Source organism: Equus asinus, chromosome 2 (genome assembly GCF_041296235.1).
Source record: "Equus asinus isolate D_3611 breed Donkey chromosome 2, EquAss-T2T_v2, whole genome shotgun sequence".
NCBI classification, from domain to species: domain Eukaryota; kingdom Metazoa; phylum Chordata; class Mammalia; order Perissodactyla; family Equidae; genus Equus; species Equus asinus.
The window spans coordinates 182144915-182168340 of NC_091791.1; positions in this window are offsets into that span (position 1 = coordinate 182144915).

The window sequence follows — 23426 nt, forward strand, 5'->3', positions numbered from 1 at the left end:
AAAACGTAGCTGTCCCTGAACCTGTATGGGCGCTTCTGTCTTCCCTGCCTCACTCCCTTTTGTCACCTCTCCTGCCCTCCTGGGTTGCACTTCTTGATAAAGTCCTAGCACAGAAGCACTTGCCTCTGGCTCTGCTTTCTGGGGCAACCTAGGCTGAGACACTGAGAAATTTAATATTTTTTTCTGATTACACACAAATGCTTATAACGTGAGGCAGGAACGATACAAACCAAGGGTGGTGAGAGCATAATGGAGCAAACCACGTCTAACTTGCCAAATGCTATGTGTCCCAGGTCCGTGTGTCCTGGGCACCCCCAGGTTCTGTGTGCACTGACAGCATCCTACTGCGTGCACCTGCTGTTTTCCACCGGAGGTGTTTCTCAGTCCACACGTGGGCCAAGCCAGAACTGCAGGGGAGTTCCAGTCACAGGAGCAGCCTTCAGCAAGTGACAGGTGGGACCTGGAGGGCAAACACTTCAGCTTTCTTGACTTTTGGGGGATACCTGTCCCTGACTTTCCTGGTCGGCTGAGCCCCCCAGTTGCCCACCATATAACCTCCTCGATACACACCGTTTGTTAGCTTTTCCCTTCCCTGCCTTACTTCTTCCTCCCCGACACCAGCTTGCTGGGACCTCCTCCCATATAAAGCCCTTGCACTCAAATCCCTGTCTCAAGATCTGCTTCTGGAGGAACAGAGTCTGAAACAGCATCACCAAAGAGGAGGGGCTGAAGCTGGATCCCTGTGGGGTAAGTGCTCACGGGCAGAGGCGTGGAATAGTAAGGTCCTTCGTACAGATGCAATGTCAGGACAGAGATGCAAAAGTGGGAAGACAAAAAAGCAGGTTTGGAGAGTGGCTGGAGCAGAGTTGTCTTGAGGAAATGGTGGGAGGAAAACATGGTCACGTAGTCAGAGTCAGACATGGAGAATTCTTAATGCTGGCTAAAGGAGTTAAAACACAACATAAGGAGTTACGACTTAACTGTGTGTGTGAGGGAAAGTAGGGGTGGGGCAGGGAGCGTATCCCCTTCACTCCCTTTGTCTCCCTCCATCCTCACATCAGTGGACTTGGGGTGTTCTCGTATCACCAAATAAAAGTTGTGCGTATGAAAACTGATCAATACTCTCCAGAGAGAGGTTCCTCTGCCCTGTATGTGCTCCACTCTGATTCCGATTGAGTCACTTCTTCTCTGACTGAGAAGATCCAAGGCAGGTGAGGGAGAAACAGCAGGATGGAGATCAAGGGAGAAAGTGACTTCCGGAAGGTCATGGGAGCTGAATCAGGGACTGTGGACCTGAGGGAAGAGGAGTGAGGGGTCTGGATTCCGTCCTTTTCTAATTTGCACGGTGGGACCCCTTAGGCAGATGCCCGAGCCTCTATCCTTCCAACACTGCAGGACTTGGTGATCAGGCTTTGTTTATTTACAATACACGTACAGGCGCACACGCGGCTTACTGATGGTTATCTCTGGGAGGTAAAACTGGAGGGAGAAAGGATAGGGAGACTTTTTTTTCCACGTCAAGACAGAAGAAGAGTGCTAGGATTATAGATGGTCTTTGCTTTCAATTTTATGGGTTTCCGTAATGCGCAGGGCTTTTTGTTAATTGTATTTTTTTCTCTGCTAGATCATAAGCTCTATGAGGACAGGGACTTTGTCTTTTTTGTTCAGTGCCGTATCCCCAGTGCCTATACTGCCTGGCAAATAACAGATGCTCAAGATGTATTTGTTAAATATCAACCAAGTTTCCACTGTGATGAATCAATGTTATTCTGTAGCTATCGTGGTAGAGTGATTGCCCGTCTCATGTTCCTTCCGGCTCCTTGTGTGCCTTCTGCTGGTAGGCTGGGTGGCTCCAGAGTAGAGCTGTCAGATTTAGCAAATAAAATACAGGACACCTGGTTAAATTTGAATTTGAGATAAAGGAGGAGTAATTCATGACTCCTAGTTAAACACATGGCACCCAGTTAAATTTTAATTTCAGATCAACAACAATTTTTTTAGAACAAGTGTGTCCTGTCTATTGTATACAACACACTTATAACAGAAATTCTGTTGTTGATCTGAAATTCAAATTTAAATGGGCGTCCTTTGTTGCGTCTAGCAACCCCACTCTGCAGCTGACCGTCACGGCCTGTCTTCCTGACCCTGGATGGATTGTACATTTTCCTGGAGCCTGTAGCTTCCGTGCCCATTTCTTGATTTCCCACCTTCCTTTTAATGGCAGAGCAGCGTCTCCCCAGGTTTGGCCATTTTTGCGTTGCTGTTCTGATGGCCCCATCTAGAACCCACTGCTCTAGACCTCCCAACGATGATGTGAGCACCCCTTTCTTTACGTGAAATCTCTTTCTGCTTAAAATTACAAGCATGGCTTCTGTTATCTAGAATTGAACTCTGAATGATAGTATTTCCAACATTGAAAAAAAAAATCAGGGGTTTTCTTCTCTCATGAATGGAGTAAGAGTAATAGCATCTTTTCTGCAATGAGCTATTTATGTGTTTGGTCATGGGCAGTAGATAAACTTGAAAATAAGAACTGTGATAATCATGATTTTTAGCACGTACTTTAATCAAGGCAGAGTGTCCCATGCTTCACGTCCATTGTCTCTACTTTCTCAACAGCCTGTAACAGTAGGGGTCATTAGGTGAGGAAACTGAGTCTGAAGAGGATCGAGTTGTATGGTCAGGGTCACACAGCTAGTAAACGGGCTGAGAATCAACCCTCTTTCTATTTAAAAGCCTCTGCTCCTGCTGCTCCTTTTCACCTAGAGAAAATTAAAACAAGATAAACTCATAGACTACTAAACAAGCTTTACCATGATGACATTAAAGCTCTTTGTCTGCCTGATGATCATTAGGGCAGAAAAAGGATTTCCAGTCTTTAACACTTCTTTTGTTCTGGCATATATATGTGCAATTTATGTCTATGTCTATGTCCACGTATCTACGTATCTAACCTTGCCTTAGATGAACGCTTAATAGAAGTAGATTATCTTGAGCTTTTCATTTGAAGTGCAGTCAGTGTACAATATCCTACATTTTATCTTTAATAGTAAAGGCCAGATAGGAATGACAGTAAAAAGGTCAGTATGTAGGCAGTTAAAAAGGGAAGAAAGAGGCAATTGTCATTTGTTAAAAATCTACCATGACCAGAAATGCAGCTATGGCTTAAGGGTATTTTCATTTCACCGCTGTCGGTGAGGCACGTCTTACTATTCCCATTTTGCAGAAGAAAAATGTGAGGTACAGCAAGGTGAAAGGATCAGTTTAGAGCACCCTTAGTATAATGATGTTACCCAAACTTTGTTTCACTTTTATTTACTCAATATGTTCCTTTAAATTGACTAGTGAATTTATTTAAATTTGAGTTTAAATAAAATTGAATTGAATTTATTTAAAAAGAAGGAATTTGTAAAAATAAATGTATAACTGTTAAAGAGTTTGTCCTTGTTCTACCTAAATTAATCTCTTTTTATGCCAGTGTTACTCGTATTACACTTTGGGAAACATTTTGCTCCATGGTGTTGTTGCTCGATGGGTGCAGCTGGAAGAGCAATCAGAGTGAGGGAGAGGAAATCACGTCACACCTGTTGAGACGGGCGAGGGAGAGCGAATGAGCAAGAAGCAGAGGTTGGCTGTTGCCTGGCTGGGCACGTCAGAGCCAGAAGTAGCAGTCTTGTTTTGAGAGCCTCAGTCTACATTCATAGCCTGTTGTAGCAAGATCTTGCTCCCAGAAGTTCTCCAATGGCATAAAAAATATTTTGTTAGTCAATCTCTGAGAACCATTGATTTCCAAAAATAACAGTCACTGATGACCATCTAGTATGAGATCCTGATGTTCACCAACTCTTCTTCTCCTCACCCATCTTTGCCTGGCTAATCTATTCTCGGGAAGAAACTCCTTCCCTAACCGGGAGGGTGGCTAGATCCGTCTGCTTTCCGCTTCCTCAGCACTGCTGCCTGCTCTGTTGGAACACCCTTTACATCTATATAGCCTTGTTTAACCGCTGTCTTCCCCACTAGACCAGAAACTCAACGAAGGCAAGGATTAGGTGTGTCTTGTTCACCGTTGTATCACTAATGCTTGTAACAGCTCCTGGCACGTAGCAGGTACTTCATAAATATTTGATGAATTTACTTAAACAAAATGCAGGTCTGGACATGCATAATGCCGGACATTATGACCAGACACACTACAGATGTATGTTTTACTATTCATTTCTATGATAAAGTGAGGATCCTGTGAGATTCTAGGCAAGCCCAGAATCTTCTAAGGTCAAAGCAATAACAACATGCACTGTCAGTGCTGTTTTTATTCAACATTTCCTGTGGGTAGAGAGGCCTCAGTATCCTCTTTGAATTTCACAATGCCTAACACACACACACACACACACACACAAACACACATACACATAGGCACACACACACAGGGCACCCTTAGGACTACAAGATAAGATGAATAACCTTAGAAAATGAAATTAGGAAAAATCAAGATGTAATGAATGAGATCAGCCTGCTTGTAAAAACAACAAGAAGGTGGCTGAAAAACAACTCTGTCAAGGTGACGAGGGGTAATGTCTGCGGTCGTGATGCATCAACCTCTCAAGCTAATCATTGTAATTTGTATAAACGGATGATGCGATGACATCATCAAGCTATAACCCAATCAAGTAGACTGAATAAGAGACTATAACAAATTTTTAATTACTACCTTTTACTAAGAAAGTTTGCACTAATCCAGGGGGCATAGTGTGTCCTGAACCCAGAATGGGGATAGGGAATGGTCAGAATGCAAACATTTACATGCACGTTCCTGGCTCTGTCTGCAGAACTGGTGGTTTAAAGAGTAGACAAGAACATTTTGATCTTTTGACTTCTTATTAGTTGGCAAATTCCCGTAGAGTAAATGGAGCATCCCATTGTCTTAGCTTCAATCTGCTAAACCATTAAGGCAATTCAACTCTGTGTACTTCTTTTCCTTCTGACTCTATTCTAGCGAAGACACCTTCTAGTGGTAGTTTGGCTTTCCATATGGACATATAGAACAATATTTATGGTATAATTCCATTTTATGCTAAAACTATGCATATGTAGAATATACTTATTATATTTCATAAAAAGTCTTAAGTGATGTTTATACACCAGCCTTTAACTGTGAACACCTGTGGAGGATGGGATTGCTGGCGTAGAGTTTGTTAGTAGAGAGGGTGTGAGACGTTTAAGAGAACCTCAGTTGGATTTTTGACTTTTGACATTTCTGCAGTCTCTGATTTCTTTATTTTCTAATCATCGAGCATGTTTTGGTTTTTATTTTGAAAGATTGGCATCTGAGCTAACAAACTGTTGCCAATCTTTTTTTTTTCCTGCTTTTTCTCCCCAAAGCCCCCCGGTACATAGTTGTGTGTTCTTAGTTGTGGGTCCTTCTAGTTGTGGCATGTGGGACGCCACCTCAGCGTGGCCTAATGAGCAGGGCCATGTCTGCACCCAGGATCCGAACCGGTGAAACCCTGGGCCACCAAAGTGGAGCACGTGAACTTAACCACTTGGCCATGGGGCTGGCCCCTGTCTTGGTTTTATAACAGGAAAAATATACACTTATGTCTCCTGCCCCCTAAGTTAAGTAGCTTATTGGAGGCAACATTTAAGACCATAAAAGGTGCACGGTGCCCTTTCCCCCGGGCGCCTCCAGTGGACTCTGAGCTAGAGCTGGCCAACAGGCCCCTTCAGAGGCCCAGCTGGTTCAGGCAGGTCCTGCCCACAAAGCATCCCAGGTCCATGTCTGCATCACAACCATCTCTTTGAAAAAACTTAGCCTTAAACAAATCTCTAAAATACGTAGAGTAACGATCATAGTCGCTTAAATTTCCAAGGAAAATATAAAATTTGCTGTCTAAACCTGTGAACCAATTGAGACCTTTTATCTTCCCAGCACTACAATTTTAATTGATTTGCAGAAGGAGAAGGTATTCACTTGCATGCACTCGTGTGGTGATTCTGCTGTGCTGTACAGCTCTGGAAGAGGAAAGCTCTGCGAAGCCTGAGGAAAAGAAACAAAGTTAATCAGCGAAAACTCGGCCTCAACGGGTCTACCAACTTTATGACACAGATTTTAACGGAGAAAGGAATCTTAAGAGACTACTGGTTTATGCTGAGAATGGTTGCAATTTTGTAACCATCGCTTAAAAGAAACCAATCACTAAGTGGAAAAAGCATCATTTACATTCCAAATAGAAAAATACTCTTTCATCTCACCTCAATTGGTTCACAGGTTAAATTCCATTTATTGTTACTATATATATATTTTGTTATTTGGCACTTTATTATTTTTACTTACATGGTTCTAAGACCTAAGGAATGGGTCCCTAATTATGTTGCATGAAACATTTCTTTTTTTCTATAACCTTCCTATAGGAGACCCACATAAGCCTATAAATCAACTTAGCTCGACTTACATTTAAATAAAGAAAAAGTAATTGGGAATTTAACTTAATATTTATGGCATTATGACTGTTAGACAATTGTAAGTTTTTTAAAAAAGCTTGATATAAATCACAATCTTCTGATTTCATTAGACTGGGAGACAGCCACCTAGGTATGTTTGCTTTATCAGGTAGGAACAAATCTCTCCTTTGAATTTGAAGACCAAAATAAGAATTTTAGTGTCTAAGTTAAGGTGCTTTATTACACAAAAACTAGAGATGAGCTCTCTTTTCCTTAAAAATTCTAGAGCAATGACTTTATTAAAGTCTTAGAGTCCTATTCAGAAAATTTACAAATTCTGTAGTGCAGCTCTGTGCCTTTGAAGTGTGGGAGACATCTCCACACAGTTTTTCTGGGTGTCATTTACCCTGAATAATGGATGAGTTGTGTAATAGCCCTGCAGCGCATTCTCCTCTCCGCGGAAGCCTGCCTTCCCTCATATTGCTTCTCCTGCTTTCCATTCCTATGCCTTGTATTTACTATATTGGCTCTTTGGTGATGAAGAGACAAGGTGAGGGAAGAATGTATGAGAAATGGAAATCCTTGGCAATCCAGAAAATAGCTTAACACGCTGGATTTCTCACTGTAGCTTGATTGTGAAGATGTGATTTTTGAATAGAACTTTCCTCTTGCCTTTCTGAACCTGGGATGTCCTTATCACGAGGGAAAGAAGTGGGTAGCCAAGGAGTGTCAGTTTTACTTGACGAGTGTTAGAGGGGCAGAGGAGGGAGAAATTTAAGTAATTTAACTGGAAAGCAATTTAAACATTTTTACATAAAAAGACAGCTGTGTCATGGAATAAAATTTTAAAAATTCGCAGGAATCTTAATGGAAATACGCAAGACTTGGCCACTTCTCTCCCTTTTGGTTGGCTGCTTTGGGATGTGCCACCATCCACAGGGGCCGGCGTTCTCTCTCCTCCGTGGCCGGGTACCATGAGATGGCAGTGGCCTCCACCACCGCAGCATCATTGCTCCGGAGGCTCCGTCCACAGCAGGTGCTCATGAGCCCATCTTACAGAGGTGGAAAATTGGGTCCAGAGAGAGTAGGTGGCTACTGAAGTCCCACATTTAATGGAGGAGCCATATTACAAACCCAGGCTACCCGAGAAGTCTGAGAAACTCATTGTTTCAGGAATACTTTGGGATGGAAATATCAACAAAGCTGGATAAAAAAGGCTGAAGCCTCTCTCTCTGAGGTTCTTTTGGATTCTGATCTGACACATTTTGACTAACTAGGCATAAAATAATTCATTTCTCAAAGTACTTTCAATGATACATGTGTTTTTATTTAATATTTTAAATGCCATCTTCATGTCTACTTAAATCCATTCTATGCATCAAATATGTGAAATAAGAACATTTAAGCTAAGTGTCAACATTAAGCTGTGTCAATAAAAACATTAACTAAGTGTCAAGACCTTTTCTAAATGCTTTATATGCATCATCTCTTTGATTATTGCAAACAGACCATGAACTTATGACCCTCATGCCCATTTTGTAGATGAGAACACTGAAGCAGAGAGAGATTATGTTGTCTGCTGAAAGTCACACATGAATTAAGGAGTTGGGCCATCTGGCTGCAGGGCCTTTGCTCTTTACCCCGATTCTAAGCTGCCTAATGGGGGACAGACCCCGCGGCCCCGTCCTGCAGGAGAGCTGCTGTCTGCAGCCTTCAGGTCCAGAGAGGTCTGTGCCCTGGAGACTCTCTCTCTTGGCATCCCAGGAATTATACGGTTCCTTGAGAATTTCAGGAACTCCACGTTTTCTCTTCTGTTTGGAATAACCTAGACAAAATCGGTGATTCACTTTTGTTTTAAAAATGAGGAAGCTTAGAGGATAAAACTCAACCCTAAAACCCAGCAATTAACCTCACTATACTATAGAGTTATAGCTTCTACTGAGCCAGAATTTTATTTTCTGGATACTAGGTCTCTCTGAGATTTATCCCTGAAAGTTTATAGGAAAGAGAAAAGACCCTCTGAGAGGAAATGGCTAATGCTGACCCAGCTCTCTAAACAGGACCAGGCTTTAAGAGTAATTTCTGCCATTTGTCTCTCCTGTGACCCACAACCCATAAGTGACAGTCTTTTAGAAATGATGATGGCTTATCAAATTCTTGGGCATCAAGCGGGGGAGAAGTCAAGTGATTTCTCTACACTTGTAATGTCAAGAGGAGTCATACTCAGAGACCTCTGTTATGAAAGAGGAATTGTTTACTGCTATTGAAAACCCTTCACAGAACTGTCCATCAAACTTATGAAATGTGTGACTTATTTCCGTATCAGCTTTCTGGATCTAATTTTCTTTCCAGAGCGTTTAGAATCCAACTCTTTCCTTACTGGCTGATTTCATAGTGATCCACATAAAGCTGTTTTACTTTCTCTTTCTTCCTTTCCTTCCTGTTTTGGTTGACTCTCTCTTCACATCCTTTTTTCTTTCCTTCACCCCCCTGAAACTATATTCTAACTCTGTTTCTCAAAATGGGGTCTGTGCTCCACCTGTGTCAGAATAGGCTGGGATGCTTATTAAAAATGCATGCTTCATGGGTCTGGCCCCATGGCCTGGTGGCTAAGTTCTGCCTGCTTCCCTTTGGCAGTCCAGGTTCAGTTCCCAGGCACAGACCTACACCACCTGTTGGTGGCCATGCTGTGGTGGCAACCCACATACAAAATAGAGAAAGATTGGCACAGATGTTAGCTCAGAGTGAATTTTCCTCAACCAAAAAGAGGAAGATTGGCAACAGATGTTAGCTCAGAGCCAATCTTCCTCAGCAAAAAAAAAAAAAAAAAAACCAAAAAACAAAAAACCAAGGCATGTTTCAGGCCTTACCTTAACTGTACTAAATCAGATTCTCTTGGGTGGAGCCCAGGACTCTGCATTTCAATTAGCTCCCAGGGAGATTCCTGTCTATGCTGAAGCAGAGAAGGTCTGGTCTAGTGATTTTCCAATTTCCTTGTGGAAGGCTTGTTTCAACAGAATTCTAGGCCCTGGTCCAGTTTCTGATTCAGTAGGTCCTGGATGGGGACCAAGAACTTGCATTTCTAGGGAGTTTCTGGGTGATGCTAATGCTGCTGGTTCAGAAACCCCACTTTGAGAACCCTAGAGCTTTGAGAATCTCTGATCTTTGAAGTCCTGAATGACTTTTCAATAAAACATGCCCCAAAATGTTAAATGTTAAACATTTTGGTTGTAGAAATAAAAATGTTAATCAAAACACCAAAATTTCTCTCTGTACCTGCGTGGACCATTCCTCCCTCTCCATTTCTGCATATACAACTGAGCTCTTCCTCCAGAGGAAGCCTTGATTCACACAACCGTGGGTCTCCCCTCCTGCCCTCCCAGCAGCCCTGCTTCTCGCTCGCCCTAGGACAGGATCCCTTTCTACATCCAGGGACAGTTATTTGTGTTTGAGGGAAGATGTTTCATCTTTTCTACCATACTGCAAACTCTTTAAATACCAGGTTCGTGTCCTTTTTCATTCTGTCTAGTCTGACAGTGGCGCCTCACTGATGCTCAGCAGGTGTCTGATTAATGAATGAATGTTTCCGCGGGAGAAGGATGAATTTAATTCCCTTAAATTAGAGCTAGCCTGTTACTGCTTTGTATTTTCCATTTGAAGGATCTGTCTTCACAGCAATGATGGTCATTCTTTAATCTAGCTGACAGGGTAGGTAGAGTCTGGGACGACTATCTCTAGAGTAAAACTTATTAAAATCCAAGAAACACTCCAGTAAGGTGCTGAGGCTTTTTACTGGTTTCTTAGAAATAATTCTCTCCTCTGGCTACACCAAGTGTGGTTCCTGGACCCACAGCACTGGCTCACCTGGGTATAATGTTAGAAACATGGAATCTTGGGCCTCACCCTAGAACCAGAGTTAGAATCTGCAGGTGCTTTGTCCGTGCACTCAAGTTTGAGAAGTACTGCATTACTCAGAAGAGTTTCCTTCTGACTGAAATAGTTCTTAAAAATAGTGACAAGTCACCGCTGAAATCTTTGTTATTGGTGCTTATTTTGTTAAAAAAATTTTTTTTGCAAGATGCTCTTGTGGTAACTGAGAGTTCTGCTGTGTGTTTGCAACCATCATCAAAGGCTCCTACTAAATCAGCATCATTTTGTGCTTGACACTATTAAAGAAACATAATGAATCTGAGCTTTACCACAAAACCAGACATCACTGATGTGTGTAAAGCATGTATTAAGACATAATTAAACACATGAAGTATATGGATGCAACATCAATACAACATGAGTGGCTTTGTTTTTCAAAGTTTTTGTTATTATTCACCCCATATAATCCACATTTCTTTGATTTGAGACTTTTCAAAACAAGATATTTTTGGCTCTTTAAATACAGAAATTTGGTATTAAACTGGGCAGGTTGTATAAAGACTGATATTCCTGAGTTCCTTGCCAATCTATCTCAATTTGTAAAGAAGGAGAATAAATATCCTTTGATACAGAAAATTAGTTATGCTCTGTGGTACCTGAGTGAAGGCGTCTCTTCTTCAATTTCGTGTATAATAGAACATGTGTAAATGGGTCAGGCATCAAAGGCATAGTTAATAGTTTTAAATAAAGTGTCAAAGATAAGGGAAAGTATTTATGTGCTTTGTATTAAAGTATTTACTCATAATTTAGGGTTCAAAGTATGTCATGATTATTCAAATAGAAAAACATTCATTTAAGCTTATGTGAGATTACCGTACTTAGAATATTGACCTATCTTGCTCCCTAGTGAATGGATTATGCAATATTTAATGTGTGAGGCTTACATGGGATCTGAACTTTCTTGGTTAATAAGATCTCTTTCCTTTCATGACTGTTATGGTTCTCAAAAGATGTTCATTAGAAAGGTCAGAGTGGCTGCTTTAAGAGTGTGCTCAGTAATGGAGGAGGGTGTCAGCGAGGCTATGGAAGGAGTTTGGGAACTTAATGTGTCTTGTTCGTTACTGTGCCCTTTGTCATTTCTTTGGGAGGTTTTATGTGACATAATTTAACCAAAGAAGAACAGTGTCATTAAAAGGCTATTTAGGATACAGATGGTAGCATCAGTTGTAAACATTCTGCTCTCTGATGCCAGGGAGTATTAGAACAAGGGACTAGAGCAGTTAATTATGAGAATATCTTTTTCCATTTTACATAACATTATAGTATTTGGGTGAATTATTTCTTTACTGTTGAAGACTTTACTTTTAAATGGTCTACTTACCAGTTATACCATTTCTGTTAAACTTCTAGCACATAATAATACATTATTCATAATAATTTTGTTTCACTGATGTTGCCTTTATTTGAGACTGTGGGATTGAAAACAACCAATGCATGCTACCATTTCAAAATACAATAAGATAGCCGTGTTCATTATGAACAGAAATAAAATAATACCCATCTCTTCTTAATGGGAGGATTAAAACCTTTCTGAATTCGATATGCACTTTTCTGAGTTACATGAAGATTAGCACGTAAACAGTTAAGTCTCTTATAAGCTTTATTTTTACATGGGGAATTTCACTTTCTTCCTCTTCTTCCTCTCAACGTAAAAACCACGAAGTCCTGGATTCGGTAATGGATTGTACAGCACAGAGTAGGCATTTGATGCGTGTTTGTTGAAACAACTAAACTTAATATTTGGGTAAAAATATTTGACCTCTCAAACAAGAAACAGAATTTAAAATGTGAGCATGGATCTCAGTAATTCACAATAAAACGTCAGCGCTAACTGCTGGGATGCAGAAGGCTGTCTGCGTGTTTGCTATCGGTAATGATCAGACGCCATGCCCTTCAGTCTGGCATTAATGTACTTCAGTGTGCAGAATAATAAACTTCACCATAAATGCATATAAGTTCCTTGATCTCACTCTGCATCAGTTTTCTGAATCAAAGCAAATTTAAAGTAAAATAAAGCTGTTCCCAGAGATGAAATAGTTCAAATGACTAGGGTAGTTTTTTTTTTTTTTTTCTAAAGTGCATATCTGGACTTAGGGTTAGAATTGCATGTCTGGAAAAACTATTCATAATCTGCTTTTCTCCCCCTTTCTTTTATTTTTGCACGTATTTATTTTGGCCAGCTGGCGAGACAGATCTTTTTCAGGGGCTCAGCCTTCCAGTCTGAGTATGGTTCTCCAAAACCAATCTTTGGATCAAATTCCTGTCTTACTTGCTCTGGTGTCTGAACAGTGTTGATGTCACGGGGGCATGGTGACCCAGTTGTCTGTCCCAGATGCCTGATGACTTGCCAGGTAAAGAGCTTAGCTAGGCAGCCACGCAGTCCCCCGCCTCATGGCGGGAGGGAGGCTGTGGGACAGTCCTTGGGCAACCTCTCACCTTCGCGTTTCTCAGGTCAGCTGTTTAACGTGAAGGTAGACACAGAGGTCTCTTGATAAAATAAAGTGTCTCTCACCCCCTTCCCTGCTTGGTTGTCATCTTGTCTAGTCTTGTTAGTACATCTATGGGCTTACACAAGGGTTAGTCCAAGGAGGCAGGGGCTGGAAACTTATCCTTCCTGTGGAGATATTCCCTGGCTTTGATTCTGGGGGAATACTGTAAAATTTGGTCCCATTCTAGGTGGCATTTGATTTAATGGGGTTTCAAGATTTCGGACTAAGTTTGGTTCCTATGCTTCACAGTCAGTCTTAGAAATGACCTTCCTTCTCAGAGATTCTGAAATTCCAGACCTAGGGATTCCCCCGAGAAAGCCAGGTAGGATGCATTGACTGGGAGACGATGTTCCCTTGGAGCTAGAGAGGCTGAAGGTGGGGCTTATCGCTTCTGTCAGCTGTAACATTGGCATGTGAGGCACAGCAAGTTTAAGAGGTTCTGTACCTCGAACGTGGAGGTCTCAGTTGATGTGGTCATGAAACAGAGACGTTCTACCATTAAAACCCTCGAGCACCTCACCCTCTTTCCTTCCCTTGTGGTCATCTGCAGACTAAATGACCACTTTCAGCTTTCCCTACTTGAGACAGATGAGGCATCATGGTGAGTAGAAAGTCAGTGGGTCTGGTTGTCAGCACTAGGTTTTCTAGTCCCAACTCTACCAGTTGTGTTAACTCAGCTGATGTGAACTTGTGTTCTTATCTGCAGCATTGGTCTTCAAGGCCCCCCCTTCTAGCCTTAAGATTGATGGATTTGATGGAATAATATTACCTGCTCAGCCTACCCGACTGGGTTGTTGTGGGAATTAACGGAGATCATATTTATGAAACTACTTTGTAAATCCTCTACAAAAGATTAAGGAATGTGATACTATTAACTCCCTCTGAAGAAGCAAAATCGCTTGCAATTTACTTTTAATCTTCAAGACTGTGTATATGTCTTTTGTATTTAGATCTTTAATGATGTACACCACAATGCAAGACGAATGAACAGGCTAATCTCTCTCTCACTAGATGCTACTCCAAGTGTCATTCTAAAGCAATGGGCTGGAGGGAAGAATTTTTTTTTTTTAAACAGAGGTAAAATTAATCCCAGGTACACAGGGTTCTGGACTTTTTTTCCTACTCCTTTCAAAGTTCTGAAAAGCTGGTTAGTTTACTGTTTCACACCAGAGATTGCTTAAACAGAGCTGGGGACTCAACATAATATCTCCGGGGAGGAATGTGCTGTAGTCCAGAACCGCCCACAGCTGAGGGCCAGTGTGTGGCGATGACAGGAGCAACACACTCAGAACCCAAAGGGAATCATGGCGTCCTTTGTACTGGCTATGAGACACAGCAGCCTTAAATTAGGTTCTCTATCCAGTTGTGGTATTAGAAGAATATTTTACATTGCTCCAATTCACAGAGTGACACAGAAACTAAAATACCCCAAATATTTTATATATCTCTATCTCATTTATCTATGTATCTATGTATCTATGTATCTATCTATCTATCTATCATCTGTCTGCCTATCTATCTATAACTGGATGCAGCTAAGAGTAGTACAGAAAAAATAAGAGTACCCTTCAGAGGTACTGACTTGTTCTCTAATTCTGCATGCACATTTGTCTTCTTGCCAGCTAAACTGCATGATCCTTGAGGATAGGAAGCATGTCTTGGGCTCTTTCCATATTCTCTCCTTTAGCCCAACAGTATTGGATCAAGCCCTTGGTCCATAGTAAGTGCTAGATAACTCCTATTGGTGAAGAGGTGGATGCTCAGAGAGAAAGGGAGGAAATTTGATGTAGGAGATTCCATTCTCACTCCTACTCTCTCTTATATCCTTGAGTTTTGAGCATATGGTTAAACCTAAGGATTAAGCTGCCCTTACAACTGCTAGGGAAACTCAGTAAGGTGTTGCGAGACGGTGCAAAGTGCCCCAGAGAGGAGGCTCCCAAAGGAATAGCCCACCCTCTGCACACCCCTCCATGTGATGAATTCTAGATCACTTGAGGTTACCAGCCTGTTAGGAGGAGGAGCCATTGAAAGTGACTTAAAAAAATAATAGGGTTTCTGGAGAGTGGGGCAGATCAAATGAAGGGGACTAGCAGTGTTTCTAATAGTATTGAAATTTAATTTCAGCGCTGACCTTTTATTTGACATTTTAGATAATGCTATGGATATGCTCAGCTATTTGTTCTTAACATATTTTCCATCTTTTAGGGGCACTAATCTACTTAAATTCAAAGTCAATAAAAGAATAAAGTAAATTTTTGGCTTTTAAAAGATCAACTTTTGGAAAAAGGAGTTCATTCACAATAGTGGCAAAATATGCAATGCATATGAATTAACTTAAACAATGTTAACAACTATGAAAAAGCACAAAACTTTAGAAAGAGGCAAAAGAAAACATTGGAAAGAAAAATCATGTTCTGAGATGGGAAGGGTTCATATTATATACATAGGTGCAAATTTTCCCAAATAAATATATGAAGTTACAAATTCTATTAAAAATCTCAATGAGTTATTTTTTTTTTGAAACTGACAGCACAATTCTAAAGTTCATCTGGAAGAATAAATTGATTAGATTGGCGAAAGTTTAAAAGCTTGAAAACATTAAACTCTGGTGAGGCTGTGGAGTGACGAAACTCTTATACACCAATAGTAGCAAAGTAAATGTACAACCACCCTGGGGAGCACTGGGACAACCCCTAGAATAAAGTTGAAGAGGTGTACATCCCACAACTCAGCAATTCTACTCATAAGTATATCTCCTTCAGAAATTCCTATGCATATATACAGAGACAGGGACAAGAACGTTCACAGCAAAAGAAACTACATAAAACTTCATCTACAAGGCAATGGATAGATAATTTAAATGATACATTCCATTCATACAATGGAATATTATGAAGCAATGAAAAAGAAAGACTGGAGCTACATGTGTTAGTTGCACAAGCTTCACAAACATAATATTGAACAACATCAACAAAAAATAGTAACATGATATTCAAAGCATAATTTTTATTAAAAGTTAAAAAAATGCTGCATAAGTGTATATATTTACATACATAGTTAGGGTATAAATAAATTCAAAAGAACCTTAACAGGCATGGTGGGTACGTGGGTATTTTATTATTCTATGTGCCTTTTTAAATGGTTGCAAATTTCATAACTTACTGAAAAATGTTAAAGGATAAATGGGTGAGATTAGCACAATTTCTATTTGAACAAAACAAAACAAACCAATCACAAGGACCTCACCATACCATACTAAATATTACAAGGAATTATAAAGCTAAAATAAAGTGCATAGTGTTGCCTGAGGAATGGAATATTGGTTAAAAGAAAAAATAGAAAATCCTCAAACTGGCCAATTTATCTATAAAAATTTGGTATGTAATTAAAGTGCCCATTAAGGGATGAATGGATAAGGAAGATGTGGTATATACACACAATGGAATACTACTCAGCCATAAAAAAGATGAACTCTTGTTGTTTGTGACAACATGGATGGAACTTGAGGGTATTATGCTAAGCAAAATAAGTCAGATGGAGAAAGTCAAATACTATATTCCACACACTCATAAGTGGAGGATAAAAATGACAACAAACAAACAAACACATAGAGACGAGATTAGATTCATGGTTACCAAAGGGAAGCAGGGAGGGAGGAGGGTGATAGGGGTGATTGGGGCACGTGTGTGGTGATGGATGGTAATTAGTCTATGGGTGGTAAAAATAACGGGGAGGCAATGGTGAAAAGGGATGGAATCTTTATCAAATAGTGTTGGAACAACTGGCTATCCACGTGCAAAACACATAGTCACAAACCACTACTTCGCCACCACATGCCAAAATAAAATGGACTAAAGAAATTTAAATGTCAAAAAGTTTTAAGAATAGTACAAAAAATTTTTATGAATATTTGTATAATTCTGAGTGTGCTAGATTTTCTAAACCTGACAACAAATCCACAAATCATCAAAAGAGAATGATGTATAAATTTGGCCATGTACAAATTTAAACTACTCTATATCAAAAACAGCACAAAAATGGTAAAATAATATGAAGCGTTGTTAAACGTAAGCATGAAAAATCCTAAATATACAAATTTTAAAATGGGCGAAGAACATAACACAAATAGGAATAAATCATATGCATAGTATGCATTACAATATGTTCAAATAAGCAAATAATGAAATATAATCATAATATACAGCATTCAAGAAAATGGCCACTTTCAGTCGTTGCAGAAGAAAAATTAAATTGGTCTAAGATTTCTAAAAGATTCGTCAATACTCACCAAAACCCTTTAAAAAATACCTATCTTTTGACCTAGAAATTAGACTTCTTTAAATTTGTTCTAAGGAAATGATTACAAATGTAAGCAAATATTTAGACAGCATGCACATAAAAGTTCTGCTTTGAAAGTGGAAAAACCGGAAACAACCTAAACGTACAAAAACATAGGTTAAATGAATCATGTTATATTTATACAGTAAAATGTTACTTCTCTATAAAAAGTACTGTATATAGTAGCTAAATATATTTCCATAGAACAATGTTCGCAATATATTGTTCAAAATATAACTACAAAATAATGTGCAAGTATGCTATTGTTTCCATATGTATCTAAGAGAATTCGTACAGTATGTATGAATAGTCATTATCTTTGAATGGTGGGATTACGGGATTAAAGATTTTTCTTTGCTTTGCTTATATATTTTTTCTAATTTTGCTAAAATAAAGGTGTATTTTCTATTTTTCTGAAAAGAGAAACAACTTTACATTTAACTTTTAAGTCCTTTTTATTTTTAAACTATAAAGTAAGTCTGAAATTACAAACAAATATTCATGAACTGCCGTAGGAGTCATGGGAGCATTTTCTTTAAATAGAGATTATTATCTTTGAGTACAACTAACAGGTTTTGGCTAGATTTCACAGAATGAGGGCCATTGTTTCCATTTCATTATCTTAGAATGTATGAAATAAAGTATATTGAGTTTATCATATATTTATGGCCTTAAAATAAGACTCACAATGTCTATGTGCTATTACTATTATTTTTATATATTTAGCAAGAAAAATGCCCCTGTAGAAAAAGATATTTTCAGGAATGAGGTTGTGCATTGATGCCTTTGTAAGTTGTTTGAGTAAGTTAAGAATATACGCCCAGGGGTTGTGGACTATGGAAGAAGGCCCCCTCATCCATCTGAGGTGAGGAGAGGATGTGGGGCATCCACAAAAGCCTCCCGGAGGATGTCCCCCTTGTTGGTAAGCCTGGGTGGGAATCATTTTATATATCGCAATTAGCTATTGGTGTGTTCTGATCTGCCCCTCCCTCCAGTGGGCACACCTTCCTAATTGTGATTGACATAGGCTGTTGTTTATGTTAGTTTTCACTCCCTGAGCACACAGAAACGCCAGTAGCTTGAGAGAGTGTTCTGGGTAGTAGGAAGACATAAGTTTGGGATTAAAAACTATCTTCTTGCTTGTTCATGCTACTGAATATTATTGTAACAGGAGCTACTATAAAGTGTGGTCATGAACCTGGCCCTGTAGACAAGAGTTTTTTTGGCTATTAAACAAAGATAAATCTTCCTGAAGGAACCATCTTATCAAGTCACTCTTCTGCTAAGGAATCTTGAGTGCCTTTGCTACGGAGCAAGGGCTGGATCTGCTTGCTGCAAGATAAAAGGCCAAGCAGGCGGCGCTGGAGAAAGAACTTTAATAAGCAATAAGCTAGCAAATCAGAAGATGGTGCACTGTTACCCTAAAAATCCCACCTTAAGGGAACTGATTTGGAAATGACTTATATAAGGCAAACGGGGCTGGGGAGGGGGCTCAGGAGCGTCAGGAGATGGATGACCACAGAACGCTGGGCGCCTCTCTGTAGTGGATCTGCTGAAGGAGACATTCCTGAGGAATGTAAGAAACCCTCAGTTACTTCCTTATCTGGGACAGAAGGAGCAGTTTGGGCAGAGGACAAAAATTTTCTGCTCACAAGTCCTTCTTTCTACCGGTTACAGATTAGCTTGCCTACATGTAGTTCTAAGCGTTTTTCCAAAGCATATCATCAGAATAAGACGGGGAGGAGAACATGTGGCCTTGGGAGCTGAAGTTCTGAGTCCTCTGCGCGGTGGTGATTGTCTTTCATATGTCTTCATGGGCCGCACGCGCAAACTCTGGGGGGGGGGGGGGGTCTACGTGTTGCATGTGGTGGATCTTTATGCCGTGAAGCTTACAGGTGGTCATTTTAGCTTCTCAGTGCTCCTGCGTGATGCTTAGTCAGGCGGGGGCTGTCCTCAAGCTACTTTCTTAGCAGCGGTCCCTCTGCTGTTCTGCAGGGCAAGCTCAGAAACTTTGGTTACCTTATTTCCCACGTTAACCTTGTGGCTACAGGCATGGTTTCATCCTAACCCAGGGAATCTTCAAGTGCTTCATCCTCGGTTTCAACTTCCCATTACTTTATACTGAGAATCAGACTCCTCGGGCTGCACACTGAGCCCTCCGTTTCCTGACTATCCCGCTTCTCTTCCATGTTTCACACTATTTCTTTTCCTATACACCATTGCCCAGTCAAATGGAACTGCCTGCTTTTATTTTTAAGCATGTGCAAACTTTCCCTTCTCAATACCAGCGCTCACACTGTTCTCCTTGAGAACATTCCACACCATCTTCGCATGCACTAATTTTACCCTACCCCTTAGCTCCTACACAAATCCTTCCTAATTCCCCCAATACTGTACAGAGATCGTCTCTCTCCACCACCGGAGCCAATGCAGACTTTATCTGTGACTATGTAATGACCCATTTCTAACCCATAGTATAGATATTTGTGTACTTATAGAGGGATTAGTGCAAGCTTTCAAATGGCAAGACCTATGCGGAACTTATTTTCTTTTGCAAAGTACTTAACCCAGTGCCTTGAAATCCTGAGCCACGGCAGCTGGAGGTAACAGCTGGTGGTCCCGTGAACGGTCTAGCACATCCTTTGGACTCTTGCCTCTATCACTGCTGTGGGGGCTTCCGTCTAGGTCCCCTCAGAGTCTCACAGTAAGTTCTGGGGGTCCCTAGGTACGATGTCATGGGGCTTCATGAACAAATGGCCGTGTCATCTGTTCCTTTGGTAACTTCTCTGCTGGAGGCCTCTGTTGCTGATGAAAGCCACCAGGGGCAGCTCGCCAAAGCTGACCCCTGCTCTGAGTGTCCTTTCTATCTCCTTTGGGCTTGACTCGACAGGTGAGGTGCAACAGCCCGGAGAAGTTGGGACGGAGAGAACCCAGGGGCTGCATCACCATGGTATCCCTTGGGCAGGCTTCTTTCATTTATCCTTTTCTTCTCTATTTGTGTTATGAGATCTTTGTGCTCACAGTGAGAAGTCTTAAAAATAAAAAATACATCAGTGTCATCTATTAAACATACATTTTAGAAGCAACCAAAGAATTCCAATGAGGGAGGCTTATCGTAAACCACGCAAGTGTCACAGTCTTCCGAGGAAAATACCGACAGCCTCGTAAGCCACTCTCCTCTGCAGTTTAGCCTATTGTTTTGTGTCCTTCCCGTGCTGGCCACGGCCACTTGTGGGCACATTTGGAAACGTTGGCTTCAGTGCAGTCCCACGACTTCACTGTGGTGCATATAGAACACGTCCTTCCAACACCCCAGTTGAGAAAGTGGACTATCCCTCAGGTGCCCCTCGGTGGCCTGGGGACTGGAGAAGGAGTCCCTGGCCGCAGGTGGGTCAGCAGAAAAGGCCTTGTTCTCCTTCCCAGCCGAGAGCGTGGTTGCCTGCCTGTTTTGTACCTTATTTCCTTTGAGCTGCTGCCCTCTCTCCCACGCTGGCAAGTGCCTGAGTTTGGCAGGGAGGTTGGCAAGCATTTCACAAGACTGCAAAGGTTAAGGTACGGTGGAGGCTATTTAGTGCAGCATTGTAAATATTTGTTAAAAGGTTTGTGGAGCTGCTGCTTTTGATACCTCTAATCCACTGAGACAGAAAGCACTTCAAAGCCATGCCTCTTCTGACTTGGTCCTCAACCAAAGGGGAAGATCAGCTACCTCTAAAATATGTTTTCACGCACATCCAGGCAGCCTGCCTTAGCAGGAGGCGTGGAGCGTGACTCATCGGTTAATTGTCTCCGGGCACTTGCACATCTGCTGAGGAACGTCAGCACGGCAGCGGCTGAGCCGCATGAATACGTGTGAAGGAGCCTCTTGTTTACACTGTTCCATGCTGTCAGCAGCGGAACGAGAAGGGAGGTTGGTGCCTCTTCAAAAGGATGGGCTGAGCCAGCTTCTCTGCCTGGAGCACAGGCATGCTTCTCTACCTGGCTGCAATGACCCCCTGGGCTTCTCTAGAGATTTCAAAGCAGGGATTTCCAAACTGTCCTGTGACAGCCAGGCTTCTGAGAAGCTCCAGGGTGGAGGAAAGGAGAGGAAAGGGAAAGGGGGCTATTTTACAATTGCAGTTGGGTTTTCTGAATTCTGGTAAATTTTTTTCATATTTTGAATTTCTGTAAGCAATTCTGTAAGCAATTACTGCTGAATTCAGTTTCTTAATTTTCTTTCATCTCCAAATTATACTCTTATTTTCATCTCACAGAGTCTCATTTGTTCCCCACAGCAATGAAGAACAGATGAGTGAATACTATACATGTTGCCACTTTTAGGGAGAAAACAGATTACATGAAGTAATGAACACTATAAAAAGTGAACAGAGACATTTTTTACATCCTCCACTATTCCCAACCTTAGTGCTTTAAATATTTAATTGCTATTATTACTACTATTCATTATTACTACTATTTCTATAGCCAATACTACCACTTCCTACCATGGATCATTGGCCACGAACAAGTATAAACTCTATTAAGTTTTGTGTCTAAATTAACAGCTGAAGAGGCTTCAGTTACTCGGGACACCTCAGGGCTGAGGCTGCCTTCTTCCCCAGCCAGTGCACCCTGGCCTTGAGGTTTGAGCCCTGACTGAAGCCTCCCAGCCACTTTCCCCAGAAGAATCCTTCTCCTCCGGGGGACCCTCACAGTTATTCAGGGGAAAAAACCTCTGCCAGCAATAGAGCTGGGTAGGCAGGCGAAAGTCCGAAATCATGGCTATCGATGGAGGGAAGTATTTCATCAGACAGGGTGCTGTCAGATTTAAATGGTTTGAGAACAAAGAGATCCAATACAAGTCTTTGTGATTTAACAAAAATGAGGCTAATGAGTCAAAGGATAGTGTAATTAATATTTGCAAGGAGTTTGAGTTTAGAGAAGAAGATCATCAGCTAGTTTGCTCCAAAAGGACTTCATGAACCAAGCAAGGCCTGAGCTGGTCTTTGAGGATGTATCTGGAGAATAAATTCTGGGAAATAGATTCTAATTGTGTGTCTGGGGGTGGTGGCACACAGTAAATGGCTGTTCACCAAACCTGTGTCCTCTTCTTACTGGACCCTCTGCTGGACGCTCCCCTGGACTCTATTGGACTCTATTGAGCTGTCGTGTGACTCAGCTCTGACATGTGCTACCCCCAGGCCTGGCCCATAACAACCAGATGGAAGATCCTGGGTCCCTGAATCCTCACTTGGAGGAGAACTACCTCGCAAGTAGGAACACCTGTTTGGGATTTTAAGTGAGTGAGACATAAACTTCTCTTGCGTTAAGCCACTGACATTTTGGTTTATCTATTCCAGCAACTAGCATTATCTGGAAGTGAAAGACACATTTAAAGGGCAAGAAACAGATCGATGAGCTCAGGAGGAGGGCCGGAAATGGGAGGAACTGGAGAAAAGGTCGGAAAAGCTTGGGGAGGACGCTGGTTCCCAAGGGAAGTGTCTGGATTTCCGTAACCTTATTCTTCATATTTGTATTTTCACATTTAAAAAAACACTTCATACTCATTATTTAATTTTTCCTTATAATAGCCCTATGATGCAGATATTAATGTCACATTTTACAGATGATGAAATCTAGGCTCAAAGTAATTAAGTGATTGACTAAAGTTACAAAAGCTATTCAAGCATAGAGCTATGATTTGAACCCAAGGCGACCGATTCCAAGCCCAGCGTTCTCTCCGCTTAATATTCCTGATTCATACTGCCAATCGACAGAAACTACAGCAAAAAGCCTATGTGTGCAAGGCAATAGTGAAGGGTCGTTGTTTGGGCGGCAGTTTTCAGGATGAATTAGCAGAGCAATGATTCTAATTGGTGAACTTCCGAGGCAAGCCAGGATCAGAGAGATAAGAAGCTTGAATGAAGACCGTGGCAGATGATGCAGGAAAGGAAGGGTCAGGGTGACGTTTTACGAAGGAAAAATGTACAGGACCTGGCACTTGGGTGACTTGGGTGTGAGAGTCAGGGTGAGGCAGGATAGACACTCTCCCGTTAAGACGCAGGTCTATCTTGGCATGTCTGTCAAATGGGAGGGAAGACACAGAGGAGTTCATTTGCATGGGGACTTTAAGTTTTCTTGGAAGAAGGGTATCTGTACCCTTTGGGTGATGGAGGAGGGGGGTTTATTCCATTCCTGGGGTCTCAGTCTAGATCTGAGATGGGCAGAGAGAGGAGCAGAAGGCAGAAGCGGATG